The following is a 24,083-nucleotide window of genomic DNA, read 5'->3' on the forward strand; positions in this document are numbered from 1 at the left end:
CCTGCTGTCTGTCTCTCTCCTGTCTCCCTCCATCATCTGCTGTCTGTCTCTCTCCTGTCTCCCTCCATCACCTGCTGTCTGTCTCTCTCTTGTCTCCCTCCATCATCTGCTGTCTATCTCTCTCCTGTCTCCCTCCATCATCTGCTGTCTGTCTCTCTCTTGTCTCCCTCCATCATCTGCTGTCTGTCTCTCCTGTCTCCCTTCATCACCTGCTGTCTGTCCCTCTCCTGTCTCCCTTCATCACCTGCTGTCTGTCCCTCTCCTGTCTCCCTCCATCATCTGCTGTCTGTCTCTCTCCTGTCTCCCTCCATCACCTGCTGTCTGTCTCTCTCTTGTCTCCCTCCATCATCTGCTGTCTATCTCTCTCCTGTCTCCCTCCATCATCTGCTGTCTGTCTCTCTCTTGTCTCCCTCCATCATCTGCTGTCTGTCTCTCTCTCCTGTCTCCCTCCATCATCTGCTGTCTGTCTCTCCTGTCTCCCTTCATCACCTGCTGTCTGTCCCTCTCCTGTCTCCCTCCATCATCTGCTGTCTATCTCTCTCCTGTCTCCCTCCATCATCTGCTGTCTGTCTCTCTCTCCTGTCTCCCTCCATCATCTGCTGTCTGTCTCTCCTGTCTCCCTTCATCACCTGCTGTCTGTCCCTCTCCTGTCTCCCTCCATCACCTGCTGTCTGTCTCTCTCTTGTCTACCTCCATCATCTGCTGTCTGTCTCTCTCCTGTCTCCCTCAATCATCTGCTGTCTGTCTCTCTCCTGTCTCCCTCCATCATCTGCTGTCTGTCTCTCTCCTGTCTCCCTCCATCATCTGCTGTCTGTCTCTCCTGTCTCCCTCCATCATCTCCTGTCTGTCTCTCTCCTGTCTCCCTCCATCGTCTGCTGTCTGTCTCTCTCCTGTCTCCCTCCATCATCTGCTGTCTGTCTCTCTCCTGTCCCCCTCCATCATCTGCTGTCTGTCTCTCTCCTGTCTCCCTCCATCATCTGCTGTCTGTCTCTCTCCTGTCTCCCTCCATCATCTGCTGTCTGTCTCTCTCCTGTCTCCCTCCATCATCTGCTTGTCCTCAGAAGGATGGATGCAGGAGTGGACACAAACAGGATTTTCAAAGAGCAGTGGTCACATCGACCAGATATTCGCTCTCTTCAACATCATTTGAAAACATGTTTGTTGATTTTATTTCATTGAATGAAAACAATATATATGTTTGTGTTTCTCCAGGACTCCAGGTTGAAGGAAATCACAACTCAACAGGTAAATAGAGAAATTAACAAGAGAGAAAGAAAGCAGAATCTTCACTTCTTTCACTGACGACTCTCTTCTTTCTGTTCAGAGCCTGATGATGTCAGGTTGGTGGGAGGAGCCAGTCGCTGTGCTGGAACACTGGAGATGAGACAGGGAGACTGGAGACCAGTGGTTGGTGACTGGACCCTGAAGGAAGCAGCTGTTGCCTGTAGAGAGCTGGACTGTGGCTCTGCTGTTTCTGTAGGACGGAGAAAGGAGTCCTCAGACAGACCTGTGTGGAGGATCAGGTCTCACTGTGTTCATTCTGGATCCACTCTGAGGGAGTGTGCAAGATCAGTCTCCTCTTCCTCCATCCTGAATCTCACCTGCTCAGGTAAGCCCCTCAGTGACATCATCTATGACATCATCTATGACAGCAGTGTTCCCAGTATGTTCCTTCCTCTGTCCCAGTGACAGTCAGTGGTTTCCACTGGACTGAACTGTAAAGTTCTCCAGGACAATGACGTCCTAGAATGTAGAGAAGTGGGCTGGTTTCTGGAAGCTTCAGACCCTCCATAGACTGCTGAGCTTCACCTGGCAGGACACACCTGTCTGTCTGTCTGTCTGTCAGACCTGTGACATCACTTCCTGTTTCCACAGCGTATCTTGATCTCATTCTAATATTTAACGCTAGATCGTGGGCTATAAGTCTCATGTTGTGCAATAAAAGTTTTCAAACACATCTTTTGTATTTGATAATAGTAATAACCATAATTATAACGACAATAATAAAGGTTATTTATAGCACTCATCAAAACAAATAGTTACATCATTCTTTACGAGGCAGACATCAAAAGAGGAAAGGAGAGAATAAAATGCAACATACACACATTTCCAGATATTTATGAACAAATATGAATAAATCCAAATGAATTCTTAAAAAATATATCAATCTGAACGTGTTCACAAACTACAGGTAGCATCTAACAGGATGTAACTGTTTCTATTACTTCCTGTGACGTCTATGAAGGCTGCTGGAAAGTGTTGGACTGGACGGCAGCTTTTAGGCTCCGCCTCCTGCTGCTGCCGCCTGATCTCGTCTACTTTCCAGGCGAGGAGCAGTTCATCTCTGTTACGAACCCAGCTCGTGAGGGGAAAGGGAAGTAACATAAAACCAGGTGTTTTTGGTAAAGTAAGAGGTTTATTTAACAATAAAGTTCAATTTGTTAAGAGAGGGAAAAAAAGGAACATCCAGAATTACAAACAGAAAGAGAGGGCCTAAGGGTGCTGCTGAATCAACGAAACAAATGTAACTGAAAAAGGACTCTTTACGGCTAGAGTTACAACCAGAACCAAAAAGCAAACAAAAGAGCGCTACGGATCTAAGTCTCGAAGAAGTAAAACAATGTGAGCAGCACCCCTATCCCTAGGGTTTCTAGACATACAGGTAACTATGGGCACAGCAAAATCAGTAGCTAACCAAACGAACCTGGCCCAGTCTCTGGGGTAGATTTGACAGACACCACACAATAGAGTACACAACAAAGCACGGGGTGGCTGATCAAGGGCAATCACAGCCTCGAGTGCTACAAAAAGCGAAGGATTTATAGGGAGCCAGTGCCGCTGAAGTGACTGCTGCTTGGTTGAACTGCCGACCGCCGCACCAATCACGGTCCACGGATCTCCGACCAGGTAGTGGGAGGGGCCGGAGCCGACGGGCCAATCCCCGACGGGAGGCCACACATCCTCTTTGCATATTGACCTTCACACAGACAGTATGGGAATAGTGACAGCCGTAACAATCTCCAACGAGCCTCACGTGACCGTTCATCATCTCTCTGTCTTTACAGACCTGCTGCTGCAGCCAAACATCTCCGTGTCCTCCTCCATGGACGGGGTCTCCGAGGCCCAGCAGCAGGGGTTTCAGGCGTTCAGGGGCTCCACCTTCATCGTCTTCTGCTCCGTCCAGCCACAGTACCCAGGAGGCTCCTTCCAGCTCACCTTCACCTCCTCCAACTCAGCACACAACTACACCCAGCCAGCTGTCAATCACACTGCCCACTTCCTGTTTCCTGCTGCAGAGCCCGCCCACCAGGGACGCTACAGCTGTGTTTATCACGTCCATGTTCTTTCTCATAACTTCTCCTCTGAGAGCCGTCTGCTCTCTGTCACTGTCGTAGGTAAGCTGACTGTTCAATTCCTGATTAGCATGACTGGAAGAAGTGAAATGTAATAATATTCTTTTAGATTTAGGTTTAATCCCACAGACACAAAAAGAATGTGGCTGCAGCTGAAAATGAAGCAGAAGAATATTGTGCAAACAGGCAGCCTAAGACATATGGTTTTAATCTGATGCCAGATTGCCAGTCTGCCCATGCTCGGCAATAAACTCCTTTCTGATTCTGATTCTGAACATCGTGTCCCGACGTCAGGCTGCTCCAATCAATGTGCTTCCATATCTATTAGGTGGAAGTTTAAGTTCACTGTCTTTGTGGAACAGAGGACCCAGAGTGTCCCTCTTCTCAGGCTTAACAAACTCAGAGTTTAACTAAACCTGCTTTCTGGAATCCAGCCCTGATCTAGTGAACAAAGTGAAACCAGGTCTGTAAATGGTGACAGCAAACAATGGACTGGAGGACAGAATGCCAGGTCCCTAGTTTGTGTTGAATGGCAGCTGTTGGAGTCATGATGAGTCATGTGATGACTGTCCATGTGTTTGATCATCAGATCTGAGACCTGTCATCATCAGATTGGTCACCGTGCCGCTGATTCTGCTGTCGGCACAGGTCGGCCTTTACTTCTACTGTAAGGTACTGACACATGTCTGTTGTTGAGAGCACTGACTCAGTCTGTGTTCATTGACCTGGAGAGAGGAGCCATGCAGGAAGTCACATGTCTGTGTCCTGTCACGTCTCTCCAGGCCAGCAGGGGGCAGAAGCCGGGCAGACGGGAGGACGTGGAGCCGGATTACTACAACCTGGGCGTTGGTGCAGCTGAAGGAGGGCCGACTGAACAGGAAGGAGCTCGGGGAGCAGAGTAGCACCTCCAAGGAGCTCCTCTCACATCCACATGGGTTTCTAACACACCGACACCAGCTCATGTTCATACGCATGTTCCTCTGGAAATATGACTCATCACATTTCTACTATATTGTTATTACTCTGGACATGAAAAGATGTTGAAGTGGGGGGTTTGGAGCTAGGTGCTATCTCTGAAGCGTGAGGATCTGCTGGTGATGCTTCTGTACCTCTTCCCTGAGGGTAAAAGAGTGAACAGGTGATGTGCTGGGTGGGAGGGGTCAGTGGGGATGTTTCTAGCCTTCCTGATGATTCTGGTGTCATAGTGTGAGGCGATGGTAGGCAGACTGCAGCCAATGACCTTGGAGGCTCTGTGCACTACTTTCTCTCTGTTGCTAACCCAAATGTCCTCAGCTGACGGAGGAAGTGAAGTCTCTGCTGGGCTTTGCTGACAATGACACTGATGTACAGGTCCCATGAGAGGGACTGGTGTATGGTGGGACCTAAGAAGCAGAAGGAGGAGACCCTCTCAACAAGCTGACCATCGATGGAGAGGGGGAGGTGTTGGGCTGCCTTCTTTGTGAGGTCAACTATCAGCTCTTTGCTTGTAGATGTATTGATGATGAGGTTGTTGTCTTGGCACCACCTCACCAGCTGTTCTACTTCACCCTGGTAAGCACCCTGCCGCTTTCCTGATGTTTTGATGGTGGAGCAGCCTTCTGACATCATGCTCTGAGATTGAAAAGGGGGGACCAGCCAACCTAGGGTGGGGGATACTGAGAGAGCTGGTCTGAGCTTCACTGGACTCCAATCTACAGTAGAAATGACACAATTATAATCCCATCTCCACATTAATAACCTGTTTGAGCCCCTCCAGTCTGGTGTTCGCCCCCTCCACAGCACTGAAACAGCCCTCGTCAAAGTCCTCCTTCGATACCGTGAGCCATAACATTCTGCTCTCCAGTCTCCAAGACCTCGGTATAGAAGGTACCGCACTCAGCTGGCTCCAACAGATCCCACTTTATTTCCCTCCATAACCACACCTCTTCCTCAGCCACAGTCACACAGGGTGTTCCCCATGGATCTGTACTCGGCCCCCTCCTCTTCATCATCTCCATCCTCATTCATGCCTTCATTTCCTCCCATCTGGATGACTGTAACTCATTCCTCCACGGCATCAACTCCAGCTCCACAAACCGACTCCAACTGGTCCAGAACGCAGCCGCACGTCTCATCAGCCCAGTCCTAAAGAACCTCCACTGGCTTCCCATCTCCCACCGCATCCCCTCCAAAATCCTGGTCCTCACCTAAGGCACTCCACCATCTGCCCCCCCCCCCCCCCCCCCCTCATCTCCCTGACCTCTTCAACCCTCGTGGGCCCTCAGATCCACATCAGCTGGTCTCCTCTCCATCCACAAATCCAACCTCCGCAGCTTCAGGGCCAGAGCCTTCTCCAGGGTAGCTCCCAGGCTCTGGGACTCCCTTCCCCAAACCATCGGTGATGGTTGATGGTCGGTGAGTCCCTCACCATATTCCAGTCCCGCCTCCAAACCTCTCTTCTTTCTTTCAGTGTTTTGTCTGATGGTCTGTTTATCTCTTGTCTGTAAAGCGTCTTTGGGTTCAGAAAAGCGTGATATAAATTGAATGTGTTATTATTATTATTAGAAATCCTTCAGCCTCTCAGGAAGGGGGGCTCACATGATGCTTGGTCTTGTAGTTAGTGATTGTGTGCCGGCCCTGCCAAACCCCCTTAAAGTCATGGACTTGGAGCTTGTTTTCAGGTGTGACTCTAGAAGTGGCTTCAGCTGTTTGAGCTGCCTTTTGAAGTTGCTATTTAAGGAGTTTGTATTGGTCTTTGTCGCCACATTGAAATGCAGCATTTGTCTCACTGCATAGGCACCTTACTTCCTTGTTGAAGCGAGGCTTGTTGTTGCTATGGTAACAGGTTTCTTCATGGAGACGTGGTTGAAATCTCCCAGCACCAGGACTGCAGAGTCCTGTTGGAGGTCCCAGAGACCGTTTTCACATTGACTTCATCAGTTAGTCACATGTCATGACTTTACATCAGCGCCCCCTTGTGGTTCACATGGCTCATTGTTGTTGTGAAGTCGATTTGGGCAGCAGGACACATTTAACTGAAGAGAATCACAATGAACAGCTTATTTTTGTGATGAACCAAAATTCATATTTCATAAGAATTCTGCTTCATTTTGTACATAAAGTGTTGACTTAATGTTGTACTTTATAAACAAGTATTTGATTTTGTATTTCAGGATTTTACTCTTATTAATCATTTTTGCTCATTTCATAACAATTGTATTGATTTTGCTATTTTTCATAAGTTTTGAGCTCATTTGACTTAGTTTAAGGAATGTTGTTGTTTATCGTGACTTTTTATTCATGACGATGTTTTATATGATGAGAAGAGAAACCAAAAAGCAAAATGAAACAAAAATACCCAAAAACTAACAAATATGAGGCCATGGGATGATCAGTAAATCCAAGCAAATTTCAAAATAAAAGTCTGTATATAGAATAATGATGAAGCATCTGTCTCGGAGTTTGCTCATTTTTGTACTGAACAGATTTTTATGAGAAATATGGTCAAAACTAAGCAAACAATCTGAATAAACATAAGAAACATATGCAGCAGGTCGATGCAGTTGAAGTAGAACATTGAAATCTTGACTTTGTATATTTGTTTAGGAATTACAATCGACCACAAATCTCTCATTTCATGTTTCTATTTTCCATTTTTTGCCTATATTTGATTTCTAGACTATTTCATGTGGTACGTTGTGGTTTTGAAGTGCTGTGATTTAGTTTTGGACACATTTAAGGAGCTTTGTTGGAGGAGCCTGAGATCTGTTCAGCGTGTTGGTTTGTTTGAGATTTGTGAAGACAGACTAAAGAGAAGACAGACTACAGACTTCACTATTTATTCACAATTCTATCATGAAGTCAAAGCAAGAGCTCAAGGACTGTTTGTGTTTGGAAAATGCTGGTGCATGGCAGTGATAGTAGTCCCAGTGTTTGGACTTAAAACCAGATGCATGAATCACCCAGGTGTTCATGCGGATGGTAATCTATGGTCCAGTGAACTAGCAGTGCTAGCAGGCTCAGTGTAACGGTAAGGCTCACATCATCAACAGTGTTCCAGTCAATAGAACGGAGCCAAGCTCCCCATAGTACAAGAATAACATGGAACAGGGCTCTTAGTGGTGAAGTCCAACATGGAGGAATCCTCACATCCAACGACTGCTCCTCTGGAATCTTTGTGCAAATGAAAATAAATACATATATATTACATCATGTGATGTATCTGTCTGTTTTTTCACGTGACACACTCTGAAATGAACGGCTACATGTTGACACATTTAGCTCTTAACGGTTAAAAAAGTGGTGAGTATTTTAAAGTCACTTTTTACCATATTTACAGCAATATTTGTGAACTTTGTCATATTGTTTGTTTTTGTGTTCCAGCTGAGAGCAAACAGCTGACGAGTTGGCAGAGAGCATTCTGGGACCAAACAGTTCCTCCAATCAAAAGTCCAAAGTCTGTCTCCGTTTCCGATTGGTCTCTTTAATGTTGTAAAGAAATGTTTGACTCCAACGTGTCAACTCATTGTTCTCAATCACTTTGCCAGTTTTTAAATTCAAGTAGTTTCACGTCATCATGTGATCAGTCTTGGACCACTTTGGGTGGTATCTATCATTTATAAATATAATATTAAGCAGTAATAAGATAAAAAAGACACTGGTGATGGTATTTTCAGTTTACTGAGATGGGGTCCGACTCCCTGTGGTGTCCTGCTTATTATTATTATTATAATTATAGTTATTATTGCTGTATAATGTCTAATATGTGTGCGCTGGTCCACAGGACTGTAGTTGAAACAGTGATTGACTTTAGAATGATTCTGTATGGATCCGTCAGTCTGCACTTCATGTCAGCACAACCGTATGAAAGCATCCCATAAAGGTCACATGTTGCCATGACAACAACGGAGAAATGACCAGACGGGCGACATCTTGGGCCAAATGCCAATGTCCCCCCTAAGGTTTAAGACCTGAACCCTCAGGGACCTAATGTGAACGCGCATCAAAGTGCGTGAGTCCGTGAGGGGGGATGTCGGGATTGGGCTTTTGTTTCGATGCTAGCTAGCTACACAAGTAGCCGTTAAAGGAGTGGAACTGAACAACTCCACCCAAACACTACGGAGGCACACTGACCAATCACAGTGCAGCAGGGTGAGCCTAGGCGGAAGTGGGCGGGGCCAAAATGTCCGTGCGGGAAACGGTGGCTCCAGGCCGTAGGTCGTTGTCCGGAATGTGTAGCGGAGTGTTTTCTCCAACGTTTCACCGGACTGAATATGGAGAAGACAACATGGCGTCTGAAGCCGGTGGCCGCACGTATTCCTGTGAGGCCGAGGAGAGGACGTTCAGACTTGGCCTTGGACGCTAACAAACGGACCGGAAGCAGCGGAAGGTAAACAAGACGTTGCGGGGTTCTTTCCGTTAACTCGTCACACGCTTCTATTAACGACGGTTCAACACGTAGTGACGGAGAAACCCAAGCTTTCTGAACCACTGAATCAATACGAAGCAATGTGTGGAAACGTTCAGTGTTTGGATCCAGTTAAATATGGCGACATCTGCTGGCCAACGTTTGACATTACATGGAACAAGTTAAAGATACATAACAGTAAGGCCCTGTTCTGTATGTGTGACCTTGTTGATTTTGCTCTGCTGCTATGAACTTAGACGAGACCGGTTGGATGGACCACTGGACTTGTTTATTGCTGCAACTGAAACATGGGAACAACACACAACCAGCGTGTCAATGAAAGATGTCAGTCTGTTCCTCGAACCACGTAACGTTACTCGCTTCTGCACAGTGATCGTATAGTGATAACATATTTTAGCATACTTTAAAATAAAATATAAAACACAAAGGATCATAATGGCCTGCATTTGTAACGGGTTTTAAATAGTCTGTTAAAATGCCTGCAGAAATTGGGACAGTGCCATCTGCTGGTGTCAACGTTGCAGAAATTGGGACAGTGCCATCTGCTGGTGTCAACGTTGCATTGCGGAACAGGGTTAAAAGAAGTGACTTATGGGTAATCCACAGCAGAACGTGAGGAAACTGCTGCGGTAAGTCACATGCTAAACGCTGCAGGGATAATTGCAAGCTAAAGTGCCATAAATACGGTGGCCCAGAGGTGTCAGGCCAAATACAAAAGTCACAACACAAATACAAAACGGAAGTGTCCCACAACGGAAGTAACCTCAAACACATCTCATACTACATTTGCATGGCAGTCAAGACTTCTCAACCATGATGGACTTTAATTGGCACTTTATGCACTTAAAAAAGAACACACAAAAAAACACCTGCAATTTTTAAGTCATTTTTTTATACTATACTTTTCTATAGCATCGCCTTAGGTAGATGCCTGTTTTTTTTTAATACATTACTATTTATTAAAGTTTTTATTTTGTTGCAGTGACAGACAGATTGCTTTACCCCTTTTAATTTCACTGTATGTAAAGAATGCTGTTTTTTACAAAACATGTGATCAATAAAACTTGAAGAAAAAAAAAAAAAGATGGGTTCCATGTCCATATTTCCACGGTGGTGATGGGGGTGACTGCAACAAAGCCAACGAGCCACTTCAGCAGTCCTGGGACATCCTCAGAGTCTCCAGCAGTCCTGGGACATCCTCAGAGGCTCGTAGCTGCAGTGTCTGCTCCAAATGTCCAGGGCCCTCATTTATAAAACTGTGCGTAGGATCCTTACTAAAAGTGTACGTACGCCAGAAAGCCAAAGTTTGCGTGCGCCAAAAAAAAATCTGATTTATAAAACTGTGCGCACGCAAGCTGTACGCAATGTTCCCTTTATAAATCACAGGCTCAACTACAAGTGTGCGTACCTGAATTCCGCCCTGTACACGCCCACATTTTACTATATTAATGAGCCGGCATGCGATCGTTTCCGTGTGTTGAATCACGGCGACAGGTCATGAAAATAGCGAAGAAACGTAACTTTTCAGAAACGGAGAAAGAGACACTTGTTGGGGAGGTGGAGGCCCGGACAATAATTTAATTTAGTGGCCACAGCAGCGGGATCACGAATAAAAAGACGCAGTGCGAGTGGCAACACATTGCTGCTGCAGTCGGCGTCAGCTGGACGGAGCGGACGGTGATCTGGAGGTAAATGACATCTTTCCGCTCGTTTACCAACATGTATTTAATGTATTGCTAGAGTATTTGAGGAAGTTTGACTTTGATGTGACTTTGACGGGGATTGTGTCCGAAAAGGAGGGAGACACAGACGCGACTGAGACCAGAGGGATAAGGGTGAACAGATTTTAAACGTTTATTGTATATAAAACAAAACGTTCAATAGTTTTTGTCCTTCCAGAGTCTGCAGCGTGTGGCGTAGAGGAGGGTGACGGGGAGGAGGGTGACGGGCCCTCGGCACAGCGTCCGGGTCCGGCGCAAAGCAGCAGCGCACCCCGGACGCATGGCACATCAAGCGGTCGGGTGCTCACTGATGCCGTCCTGCAACTTCAGCGAGACACAATCACCGCCATCAACCACGTTGCAGATGAGCTACGGCAAACGCGCACTGTGATTAATAAAATAATACGTTTACAATGAACACTGATTGTTGTCTTCCTTAAACGCATAACATCCTCACGGATTCTTGCGCCCTGTTGATACCCCTCCAGTCGGGCCGTGGCTCGGGCTCATCATGCTGGGGTCTCTACCACCTTTACCGGGCGGTAGAGGCTGCCTCCTGAAGTTCGGTAAAGTTGCACTGTCCACGCTCCACGACTGAGCGCGCACGAGCGTGCCACTCATTACAGCGCATTTCCTCTGCACTCCGGTGGTTTAAAAACCAGGATTAGTGTAACAATTAGACGATGGCTTAATGGCTGTATGTATGTGCGTTGATGATATATGCACATAAAGAAGGAGAATATCTAGTTATTCCCGCTGTGTTCTGCAGTGATCTAATGGAGGGTATTTATTGTATCCTGTATTACATGCATTTGGGCCGTCTCCTCCTCCTGCGGTGACAGCGCTGATTCAATATTTCAAAAGGATTTTGAATCTAAGATACAAGTCAGATTTTAAAAGAAGGTGTTAACATGAAAAAACTATCACTCATTAAAAGCGTCAAAAACATTGCTGGAGTTCATCATGATAACGCAGATCTAACGTATGATATGGAGTGTAATTAAATGTGTGCGGGTCATCAAAAATATATAGTTCTTCTCACGTTTACTGCTGATTCCCTTCCAGTCTCCAGAATGTGCGTACCGGTACGCATGCCTCAGAGTTTGCTTACGGGTACGCACACTTTCCCGTCGAGGTTGGTTTTTATAAATCACAACATTTGCGTGGAAAGTGGCGTACGCACGTTTCCAGCCCCGTTTTGTGCGTACGCAAGCTTTATAAATGAGGGCCCAGATCCCTGTGTTGCAGGAACATGATTATTGTTGAGGTTTTATTTTTGTTTATCAGTAGTGCAGTTTATAAGTAATACCACACGGTATAAGTTCTTACAGTCAAATGTTTCCTGTTAAATGTTTTAGGAATATATCTGATGATCTGTACAAATCTAAATAATAAATATCTGAATATATATCATTGTTGACTCATGTTTTAGGCCTGCAGGTCTATTTCCCTCCTGCTCTGGAGGAGAGACCCTGCTGCAGTGGTTGGCATCATGGCTGAGGTGATGGGGTGTAGTGGTGTAATAGCAGGTCTTTGCTCCATCACCTCATCCATGACAACAAACACTTCCAGTGTGCAGCAGTGACCTCTCCTCCCTCAGTGCTGACACTGTCAGTTCCTTTAAACAACATATACAAACACTTCTTGTAATCATTGTTTAGATCAACTATTCACCACTAGTCATATATTATAATATGTACTGTAATACTGTTCCACATGGGACCAACTTAATGGACTCTGATGTTTGAACACATTGTAGATATTACCCAGCACTGACTTTGCCTGATTATTAATAAGAAAGACAACTTCATCTTGTTTCTTTTATGCTTCACATCAAGTATGTAGAGTTCAATACTTTAAACTGCTTCCAACTCACCTTGTATTTATGCTTGAGGGTCTCCCACTTCTTCTTAGCTCATCCAGCTCCACCTTCCCTCCACCCCTGTTCTTTAAGAAACATCCTATATGAAGAACAGCACATAGAAAAGTGTTACAGCACATTGATGATTTCTTGCTGTTCAACAGAACGTTTCAGGTAGACATCTCAGGAGAGCAGGACATCTCCCATCTATATACGCTGGTGTTCAACCTTATATCATTGAGTAGCTAAATATGCACCAGTAGTACTTAAGCCCTGCATATGAGAATTATAACATTTAACACCACATTTTCTTAAATGATGCCTCTCAGAGCAGCATTCCTCCTGCCGGTGAACTTCTCCTCATCGTTCCCTCCACCGGATGAGGCGCTCGGTGTCTGCATCCCTCCCTTTAACCAACAACGATGCACCGTTTTATTTACCACCTTTAGTAAATATATAACCACGTTTTAACATAACCACTATCTTTTTATTTAACGTCGGTAAAAACGGCACATTTGCCGCTTCGGTTAGGCTCGCTAACCTCTGTGGTAAATTACCGTCTGTAGGCTAGCCGGCTAGCAGGACCTTCGATTCGTAACGTTAACGTACAATTCCAACAACAATAAAGTAACGTTCATTATCAATACGATTTAAAAGTCAGCTGGAAACATAAAATCATGTTACAGTATACTTACATGTGTACGCGGTTTGTTGCTGACTGTCGCCAGAATCACCGCAATCGTCCGCCATTATCCAAAACTTTTCAGAAGTCAGACGAGTCGCAATGCATTTTGGGAAGTTGAGTTTATCCGTGTTTTAGGTCACTTCCGTTGTGGCTTTTGTATTTGTGTTGTGACTTTTGTATTTGTGTTGTGGCTTTTGTATTTGTGTTGTGGCTTTTGTATTTGTGTTGTGACTTTTGTATTTGTGTTGTGACTTTTGTATTTGGCCTGACACCTCTGGGCCACCGTATATAAAGCCCACAACACATCACTTTAGTTTACTGTATTTTTGTTATCTAATTGAGAAATTGAGGTAAAGGTAGTGAGGTAAATTATTAAATTCAGGCGCAGAGCTCAATGCTAGCTTATGCGTAGCTTATTTTACGTTGTCTCTGATGCTAGCCCTCCGTTCTCATTTATTATGTGTTGTGTAGGGCTGCTTGTGTCTCTGTCCGTGATGCTGACGTGCTGTCTTTGACACACTGGTTTCCCCATGTGCAGGTGCAGGTCTACATATACAACGCAGAGAGCAAGAGAGACTGGCACATAGTGGACCGTTACACATTCACATATAACACAGAATATTTTACATTCAACAATACAAACAAACATACCTGAAACATGGGAACAACACACAACCAGCGTGTCAATGAAAGATGTCAGTCTGTTCCTCGACCTACAAAAGAAGAGCTCCGCATGAGAGAGATGAGAGTACGCAGGTCACGTACACCTCGTGCTGCTGGTAGCTAGCTTAAATCACATTCACACATATTACGGCAACAATTCTTCATAAAACAGTCAAACTACGACTTTTACAAGACTTACACTTAACAAGTAATTATACACATTAAATGCTGACCGAGTCTACATAATAATATAACAATATGAAAACATAGTTTGCATTTATAATTATCGTGATTTCCGAGCGAACAGAATGGTAACTCACCCACAGCGTAACGTTACTCGCTTCTGAGCGCTAAACCAAATGCCCAGCATTAAGCGTAACGCAAACATCCGCTTTGGACTTTCAAAATAAAGTGCATTTTCAAAATAAAACCGTTGGTTGCAGTCCCAAGTTTGACAGGAATTTAACAAAATAACAAATTCATTATTTACACTGTTACATATGTGTAACTATAAAGGCTCTGTGTGCATGTTGACATATGTGAAAGTCATTAATATTATATGTGTAATTGTGTTATTATGCTATATATGCCTATTGTTGTTATTTCCATGAGATCAGTGATGTAGACATTTAGTGTTCATGTAATTATTTCAATACAACTCATGTAAATAAATGTCATATTTGAAGCACACTGTCAGCAAATGGTTGTTTTGAATTTCAGGCGCGAGTAAGAGAGAGAGAGAGAGAGAGAGAGAGAGAGAGAGAGACATAAGGAGGCATAAGGAGGGAGGCCAAACAGGCTGCTTGCAGGAACAACTGGTGTTTGTTGTCACTGATGGTGACTATGAAGTGTATTAAAATACCATCTAATAAATGAAGCACCTATATGTAGTGGAGCTATCAATGTGTCTCTTTAATCCTGTTCAAATGTAAATCCATATTTGGTTCAGTATAGGGCTGCGACACCGTCTTGGACGGAGACGCGTGAGACAGGACCGGGATCTTACGGCGCGAGGGGAGACAAGTGTTACGGCATGTCAACTTTCTGTATGAAAAAAACTTTTCAACCGGGGTCAGAGCCAATCAGAGATGATTGGCCCGCCCATACTCGTCCTCTGATTGGCTCAGACCGTGGTGATTCATCTCTATGCTGTGGGGGGAAAGACGCTAGATAGACCCGCTGGAGCTCCGGTGCGACCAAGGAACACATTTTAGCTGCACTTCACTGATTTTTGATCGCATGTGCATCCTCAATGGTTGCACTCTGCAGCCCAGGACTCCTGAAAAACGGTCCGTGTGGAACAGTGTTCCTTGCTGAGCAGCGGCATAATGCGCGAGATAGGAATCTAGAAGCTTCGAGGCAGAGTTTTTGGCCGTTTCTCAATATGCGTTCTTCTCTGTACTTCTGTTCTTGTGGACTTGAGAAACGTCATCAGCGTCGGACCGAGTACTGTTCCAATTCAAAGTTCGCATCTGGCCAAGTACGGTCAAATACCCCGGATGTGTTCTTGCCCCGCCCATTTCACCGGGGATGCATCGGAGGAGACTTGTGTGGACTTTGGGCTATTATTTATGAAAGGCACACTCACACACATGTATCACCAAGATGACTTTAATTCTCAAATGATTTCATGTTGGATCGGCACATGAAGCAAACATCTCATGTTAGGTTCACTGGAAACTCTTTGACTTTCTTCATTATTTCATTCACCACTAGGGGTCCCTAGCGTACTTATTTGAAGCTTTGGGGTCGAACCACGTTGGTGGTTCATCTGGCTGAGAGGCAAGGGTGTAGGTTTGGTTTGTAAAGTGGTGGGGACAGAAATTTGCCAATTTTTTTTACAATATAGCAAGATCCATCGCTAGCCAATTTAAAGCAGATAAAACTATATTTCCATACCTCTCTCGTAGCGTAATATATAATGATACATTGAAGATGGGATGCTGTTGTTGTTTTATGGCACTTTATTAAGCTCTCAAAACAACAATGTTCTCAACATAACTAAATTTATGCGCACTCATCAGGAAAAACGTGCAATTTATCATGCGCACTCACACATGTGCACACTGAAATAGCCACCACTAACCACTAGATGGCAGAGTTATACAACAAAAAATATCCCGATACTCAGATACCATGAACAACACAGCATTTTAGTCAAATAAAACTCTACAAACCATACATATAAACCATGGCATATAGCATCTCCATCTAGCCTACGTTACAGCTGTTTTTCCACTAAAATAGATTAGTTCAAGGTCTAGAAAATCCTTAGATCTTTGCAGGAAACGTTGGAAACGTTCATATATACCTCTCCTCTCCTGAACAACGGTCACAGTGCAGCTGTCTCCACTCCAACTCATGCCTTCCGTTCAGTATTTCCTTTCAAATGATTGCGCTTTTGGCAAACAAACAAACATCCACGACACATAGGCGGGACCAAAGAGGAAAAGCACCAATCAGAAGCGCTGTTTCCCCTGCGAGTAGAGGGGATAGGCTATCAAAATACTCTTTGGGGGACTGTGAAGCGGTGGGGAAAGGCGGTGGCCTATGCTACAGTATTCTATGGAAACGCCATTTGTGAAAAAGTGGTGGGGACAATTCTACTCATTCCAAAAGTGGTATGGACATGTCCCTACCGTCCATACCATAAATTACACCCATGCTGAGAGGCTTTGATGTTTCATGAGGCTTCATCTCACCATCACTACCTTCAACACAACAGGTTTCCCACACATCCTCACTCAACACCATCTTCCCCCAAATGACCCGCTTAAATCCCCCCAGCACCTCCTTTCCCTAATTGGCATGTACCATTACCTTTCCTTCACCCCTAAACAAACAATAAAGAAACAAATATGTGTGCGTCTCATTCCACCTGTGTATCCACCTCGACACACCCGTCTGATGTATGTCTATGATTTCAAGTGGTTTATGCTCCTTAAATCATTGATGTTAATATATCTGTGTAAATGTAATATTCCACACATTGTAATTCCTCTGGCTTCCCCTGGTAACCCCAAGTTTCTCGTTGCAACGCTATGAACTGTGGGTAATTCCCTCAGGTAAAGTCAGCATCGAAAGTAGTGGGCTCAAAATGTCCGTGAGCGGGCCCTCGCGCACTTCAGGACTTGACCGTGGCACAGACCTGGGGCCTCATTCATAAAACTGTCAGTAGGATCCTTACTAAAAGTGTACGTACGCCCAAAAGCCAAAGTTTGTGTGCGCCAAAAAAAAAAAAATCTGATTTATAAAACAGGCAATCTGTACGCAATGTTCCCTTTATAAGGGAGGGTGACGTGAGAACGGCACAGCTTCCAAGTCGGCGCAAAGCAGCAGTGCACCCTGGGCGCATGGCACATCAAGCGGTCGGGTGCTGCTCACTGATGCCGTCCTGCAACTTCAGCGACACAATTGAGACACAATCACCGCCATCAACAACGTTGCAGATGAGCTACAGCAAACACGCTCTGTGATGCAAGAAATTGCCATATTAATAAGTGACTTCGTTAAAATGAACAATGATTGTTGTCTTCCTTATCTTACAAACCCTGCATGACATCCTCACAGATGTTGATACTCCTCCAGTCGGGCAGGGGGCCGTGGCTCACTGCGGTCACGCCAGCCGCCGCTTGAAATCTGTTGCGCATCTATTTCTGTACTTACGGTACGGGTGCCCGAAGTTACCAAAATGGTGTTGAAAGCAGTTTTTATATCAGGTGCAACGGTTAAACATGAGGAAAATGATGGGTTTGCTAATTTCTTCAATAGATCTTTGTTCAGAGTGACTGTGACTAGCAGTTACATAGCAAATATCAAGTCATTTTACTGGATGGTTTTATAATAAAGTCACCTCAAAATCTCTCTCAAGTGCATACTGACAATCAGATAATTTCCTCATATTCATAAATGAATTAAACTTATTCCTTAAGAGGTTTGCTAATATTTTCAATGGATTCTTGTTGAGTGATCCTGAATGTTATTATAGAAAATATCAAGACATTCTACTGTATGGTTGTATAATAAATTCAATTCAAAATCACTCCCAGTATCAAAGTGCACACTGGCGAATGGATCATTTCCTGATTTTCTAATCTAATCAGTGGCGTTTCCTTGCAGAGGCCAAGGGAAGCCAGGCTTCCTCCGTTTTTTCAGAATATAACCATCATTTAATAAAATCACTTTTTTAACAGTTTACGTACTCCCTCTGTGACGTGTCTGTCGTCTCCTCCTCGTCTCTCTTCAGTAATTATTGAGCGTTTCATGATGTGTTAAACAGCGCCCCTCTAAATGTTACGGGGTGAATGAGTGTTGAAAACATGTTACTGCACCCTGTTGTCTGTGAGGAGGCCAAGCTGCGCTGAACTCCCTTGGTGGAAAAAAAGAGAGGTTTTCTTCCCTTTAATGAGGAGAATTACGTCCGCACTGAGTGGCTAGCTGGTAGCGCCAAGCTACAGCGGCTATTCTGCTGGCCCTGTCTCCTTTTTGACAAGGATTCCTGCTCCCTGAATAATCATATAATAATAATAAGAGAGAGAGAGAGAGAGAGAGAGAGAGAGAGAGAGAGAGAGCTCAGCGTGTGTAAGTCCTGGTAAAATGATGCTGGGCGCTCTAATAGTTCATCCGACCACGGGAAATAGCAACATATAAACTGCAACATCCGTTTTTCTGCTCCCACCCCGTAAAAAACATACACAGCTTCGAGGTTGTGTCTCACTTGGCTTCTATGTGTGGAAAGTGGCGTACGCACGTTTCCAAACCCGTTTTGTATGCAAGCTTTATAAATGAGGACCCTGAACCCTCAGGGACTTAAAGATGGGTATGTAATCCTGTTCAGAAGCACTTTTTGTTATACTGGGTGAAATGGCCCGTCTAATTTCAGAGGGATCAGTACATTATGTCACCAGGAAAAGGAACGGAATTAAACAGAGCTCTGTGGCCGCCGTGTATGGAAGCAAATCTGTTCATAATTCAAATTAAAATGGATTAACAGAAATGCTTTTTCATTTTCAGAATATAGCTGCATTTTTTGACTCATAAATAAAATGAGTAATAAATAATCCAAACTGCATTTTCATTTTCTTCTTCAAGACTGCTCATTGTGTAACATAATTAAAAAGAAAAAGAAAAGGACATTTAAGATTTCATTTCCAAAAGATGCCCCAGCAAATAGGTACCCAAATTCAATTTGAAATGTCAAATTTGAAAATTAAAATACATTAGCAGAAAGGCTTTTGCATTTTGAAGGTCATAGCTGCGTTATTTGACTCATAAATAAAATGAGTAATAAATAATCCAAACTGCATTTTCATTTTCTTATCAAGGCTGCTCATTCTGTGACACAACTAAAAAGAAAACAAAGAGGACATTGCTTTTTCGTTTTCATGCCCGCCCCCCGCAAAAAAGGTAACATAATTCAATTTGGATTCGCAATCCCAAGCGGCGCAGGAGAGTGACGTCAGTGGCAGTTCTTCTCCTTCCGTGTTGGTAGGGCTCACCTGCACAGGATCTGCAGCCTTCGGAGGACCCAGCCTACGCGGTCTACGGAGGCAACAACAACTTCGGAGCAAAAGGAGAGGCGGCTGCGGCGACACCGGCGGCTTGTTTATCTCCGGCTGGGAGAGAGCCGTGCGGAGGTAACGTTAAAGCCCTGATTATGCTTCCGCGTAGTGATCACGCAACGGCAACGCAACGGCGACGCAGTTGCTTGGAGACCGTGATGGTTCTGCGTTGGGTTTACGTGTCGAAATGCAATTCAATGCCACACCGGCAAAGGGCGCTATGTTTTTTGTAAAGACTGACCGACCGACTGAGACTCTTGACGTATATCGTCGTTAGCCTCGTTATAGCCTATTTGTTTACTTTCCGGCTTTAAACGTCCACAATTTTTCAGAACTTGGTGTTTTATTTCTTTGTGTAAAAGCGTCAAGGTGCAAACAATAAAACGAGGTGAAAACAATAAGAGTAGCCTTTTAAAAGTTTAAATGGCGGTGTTTACAAGTGGAAACCGGATAGCGGTCTCCAGCGGATGTAGTTAGCGGACCAATCACAGCCGATGCCGCTGCGTTGGTGTTGCGTCGCCTTGACGCGCGTCTAGGATTTTTGGGAGGTGCACGTCAGGCCCTTGCGTCGGACGCAAGGGGGGTCCGCAAGCCCTCTTGCGTTGTGTCGACGCGGAAGCATAACTTGGGCTTAAAGCTGTTATTTTAACCCATATTAATGTTCATACATAGCTAGCATAGTACGTGGTAATTAATATACCCGTTAATAAATGATACCGCTAAGTGACGAGCCATATTAAGTATAGATCGACATGGATAATGTCATTTAACCATAAGACTTAATACAGGGTTCGTACAGGTGCTTAAAATGTAAAATCTTTGAAAATGCTGTAATTTTAATGCTGTTTTCAAGGTCTGAAAAGTGCTTGAATCTTAGTTTAAATGCTTGGCTTATAAAGTGATTGAATTGAATAGTAAAATGTGTATGAACCCTGTAAATAACCCCGACTTAATTCAATATTTTATTCTTGCCTCTCTTTTAAACATTTTAGTGACATGGCATCCGTCGATTGCATCAGCCCTGCAAACCCCGATGATGGACGATGTGGTGGACAGTGGAGACATGCATCCCACACCCCCCACCTCCCAGATGATGTCCCACTCAGAGCCAGAAGAGTCCAGGGTCCTTCTTGTGGCATCCCATCCAGTCCAGCAGCACCACCAGGGAGTCCTGCTCAGTCAATACTGTAATGTTCTCTGTAAATAGTTATTTCTGATGATCTTTTGTAAATAGTTCTATATGTTAAGAACACCCACTTGTCAATAGTTATTGTAACTTTGTAAATATTTGTTAATTACACAAAAAATAAATGATTTTCTTGTCACTGAAAAGCAGTTCAAAAGTTGACTTTAGTTGTAAAAAAGAAATGGAACAGATAATGTTACAAGGTTATAAGATTTTAATTTAACTATATACAATATTTGGACAAGAAAATGGTACAATACAATATTTTTAATTAACAATTTAAATTACAAATCAACACAGAACTTAATCTTAAGTTTAAACAGAAAAACATCCACCACCCGCCAAAAAAGTCAAAGCCTCTCAACCATTCTCTCCAATAAACTAAAAAATCTCTCCATCCTCTCTCTTTCTCTCCTTTCCTCGCTCTCCCTCTGTAACTTCATGTCCTCCCTGATCAAATCCAGCAAGTCATCCGTTTTCCTCTTTCTTGCTGCTGTCGGTGGCCCTGTGTTCTTGGCCTCAACAGGTGGTCATTCTCATCCCGGACCCGGAGTTTGATCAAATCCTTCGTCTGCTCCTTCCTCTCTACAACAAAACGACATGTGAAGCACATTTCCTGTTATGTCAACATGCAAAATGATCGTACGATATAATAACGATATTAACAGTAATAATGCTCCTAAGGTTAGCTCTGTATTCAATCCAAACGTTTACAGTTTTACAGCCTAGAAATACAGCGGGGCTCACAACCCATCGTTAACGTTATATATTCAGCTGCCAGAGGAGCGAACTGTAGCCTACACAACTTACAACGAGAACAAATTAACTGAACAGCTCCACGGTTATAATAACATAAGTTACCATCGGAGCTTGTAACATTTAAAAGTGAAGGGTTTTAACGTTAACTGAGCTCCTCGTATCACGTAGCTGGCCCCACACTCCGGTGGCTACACGTATTAGCATTATTAACTTCACGCATTTTCACACTCAAATGTGTTTTAGGGCCCCTTGAAAGTCCGACGTTAAGCAAAAAAACCCGTTACTTACATTTAAACGTGTATTCGGTAGTGATGTTATGGTTTGCGTCGAGGCTTCGAGGCATGTGTCGAGAATTTCGGCTCCTCCCCCAATGAAGCTCCGTGTCGAGATCTGATTCACCTCGGCAAAATGACGTAGCATATGACGAGCGAGGCTTCGTTTCGGGCTACTTTTTCGCGATACAGGTTTACCTGTATCCGCGGTGATACAGGTTTACAATTGGTGGGACATTATGACTATAAAAATGCCTCATACACGAATACTAACTCGTGGGCATATCAGTATTCTTATTAATTATTCTTATATATTCTTATACATCATTATTATAAAAATGGGCACATTATCAAAGCATTGTAGGTTCAAATCCAAGTCTGTGGTTTACCAAATGACTTATTTTATATCTTGAGTTCAGAACTATTTATGAAAGGCACACTCACACACATGTATCACCAAGATTACTTTAATTCTCAAATGATTTGATGTTGGATCGGCACATATAGCACTTCATAATTTCATTCACCACTAGGTGTCCCTAGCGTACATATTTGAAGCTTTGGGGTTGAACCACTTTGGTAGTTCATCTGGCTGAGAGGCTTTGATGTTTCATGAGGCTTCATCTCACCATCACTAGTATTCGGCACTGCTGCCGTCTTTGGCCGCCATTGTTGGTTGAACAGCGGTGTCAGACTGGGGGCTGAAGGAGAAGAACTGCCACTGACGTCACTCTCCTGCGCCGCTTGGGATTGCGAATCCAAATTCAATTATGTTACCTTTTTTGCGGGGGGCGGGCATGAAAACGAAAAAGCAATGTCTTCTTTGTTTTCTTTTTAGTTGTGTCACAGAATGAGCAGTCTTGATAAGAAAATGAAAATGCAGTTTGGATTATTTATTACTCATTTTATTTATGAGTCAAATAACGCAGCTATGACCTTCAAAATGCAAAAGCCTTTCTGCTAATGTATTTTAATTTTCAAATTTGACATTTCAAATTGAATTTTGGTACCTATTTGCTGGGGCATCTTTTGGAAATGAAAACTTAAATGTCCTTTTCTTTTTCATTTTAATTATGTTACACAATGAGCAGTCTTGAAGAAGAAAATGAAAATGCAGTTTGGATTATTTATTACTCATTTTATTTATGAGTCAAAAAATGCAGCTATATTCTGAAAATGAAAAAGCATTTCTGTTAATCCATTTTAATTTGAATTATGGAACAGATTAGCTTCCATAGGCCGTGGGACCGAGAAAACAAACCAATCTGCGCCCCTCACACCGAAGGGCGCGGATTGGTCAGAGTAAAAAAACAATCAGATGCCTTCATGTCTAGTTCTGCACCAACAAGCATCAATGGTCTTCTCTAAACAATTAAACCATGACAAGGTAGTATGGGCAATTCCTACTATTACAAACTATATACGTCTTATATTCCAATTCCAACTAAAATATAGACACTTAGAAAAGATAAATACACTAAAGAAGAAAGGACTACTGCCACCAGCCACAGGCGGAGGAAGCCAATTTACCTGACAACGGCCGAGGCGGAGCGACTCAACTACCCCTTTTCCTCTAACGCGAACCTAGTTCCAGAGCCGGGCCGGTGTCGTGCTGGTTCGCAGTTGGATCAACTTAGGAACCGTCCGAGAACCTGTTTGCCATTCCACCGGCTAGAGAGCCCAGAGAGCTGCGTAATTACGTCACTGTATACGTCTGAGGTTTCCCCGCATCGCTCATTTCAAGCATAGCAGACATGTCTCTTCAGAAAAAGTGTTTATTTTGGCAAATAATACAATAACAATAAAATACACAAAATACTAAAATCACAACATTTTTTACAGTGTAGAACAGTGTGTGATCAATAGATCGGAGTGTTTGGTGTTTAGTCATCTGCCGGTTGGACCTCCGTTAAATATCGCCGATGTCAGCTCTACAAACACAAACCAGAGAACAGTGGTTTAATCACAAACGTGTCCACGACGCTGTGAACACAGATGTTAAGTCACGTTGGTAGTTGGTAACGTTTAGTGAGCCAACGGCAGTCAGAAAGTGGCATGCTAACGTTGTTGTTAGCAATATCACGCTAGCTGGCTAGCTAGCCGGTCAGCTTACATTACCCGAGGAAGCAAAGCCACTAGTTGCTGCTGTTACGAACGTAATCACTAGCTTGGTAAACTAAACAGAAATGTGTCGTTGGTTTGCAACGAGGTGAAACATTTTAAAAGTGAAACTTACCGGGAACAGTTACGTTAGTCAAACTCCGCACTCCGCAGCGGCGTATTATCCCCCGTTGCCTCGAGCGTTAACCCCGCCCCCAGCCCCTAACGTAAGCCGGGCCCAGTTCCAGCCCAGCAAAGAGTTGGGGCCGCTCGGGAACCAGTTTTCCAGGCCCAGAGCCGGCTCTTTGTCTGTGGAAACAGGAAGAACTGGTTCGCGATTGGGCACCGGCTCCGAACCGGCCCTCAAACGTAACGCGGTTCTTCAAAGAGAGGCCCTTTTCCCGCTCAGCTAACTACAGCGGCAGGTGAGTTTAAATGATACCATAAATGATGTTTTCCATTAATATTAGGTGTAGTAACCTAAAGTAAAATCCTTCGGTTTATTTTTCATACAG

The 24,083-nt window shown here is 44.0% G+C and overlaps 1 protein-coding gene and 1 long non-coding RNA gene across 2 annotated transcripts in view; both read right to left on the reverse strand.

Moving 5' to 3' along the window:
- The window catches only part of LOC311010051 (scavenger receptor cysteine-rich type 1 protein M130-like), a gene marked incomplete at its 3' end in the record, with an annotated part of 294,749 nt that overhangs the window by 80,456 nt on the left and 190,210 nt on the right, over positions 1–24,083 (reverse strand). The window lies entirely within an intron of this gene.
- Positions 9,732–24,083, reverse strand: part of LOC311009995 — an 85,627-nt gene continuing 71,275 nt past the window's right edge. The window contains exon 3 of the long non-coding RNA XR_014596723.1: positions 9,732–10,003. This is a non-coding gene — a long non-coding RNA (uncharacterized lncRNA). The remainder of the gene's footprint in view (positions 10,004–24,083) is intronic.

This window comes from Eutrigla gurnardus (genome assembly GCF_963514095.1).
Source record: "Eutrigla gurnardus genome assembly, chromosome: 24".
NCBI classification, from domain to species: Eukaryota; Metazoa; Chordata; class Actinopteri; order Perciformes; family Triglidae; genus Eutrigla; species Eutrigla gurnardus.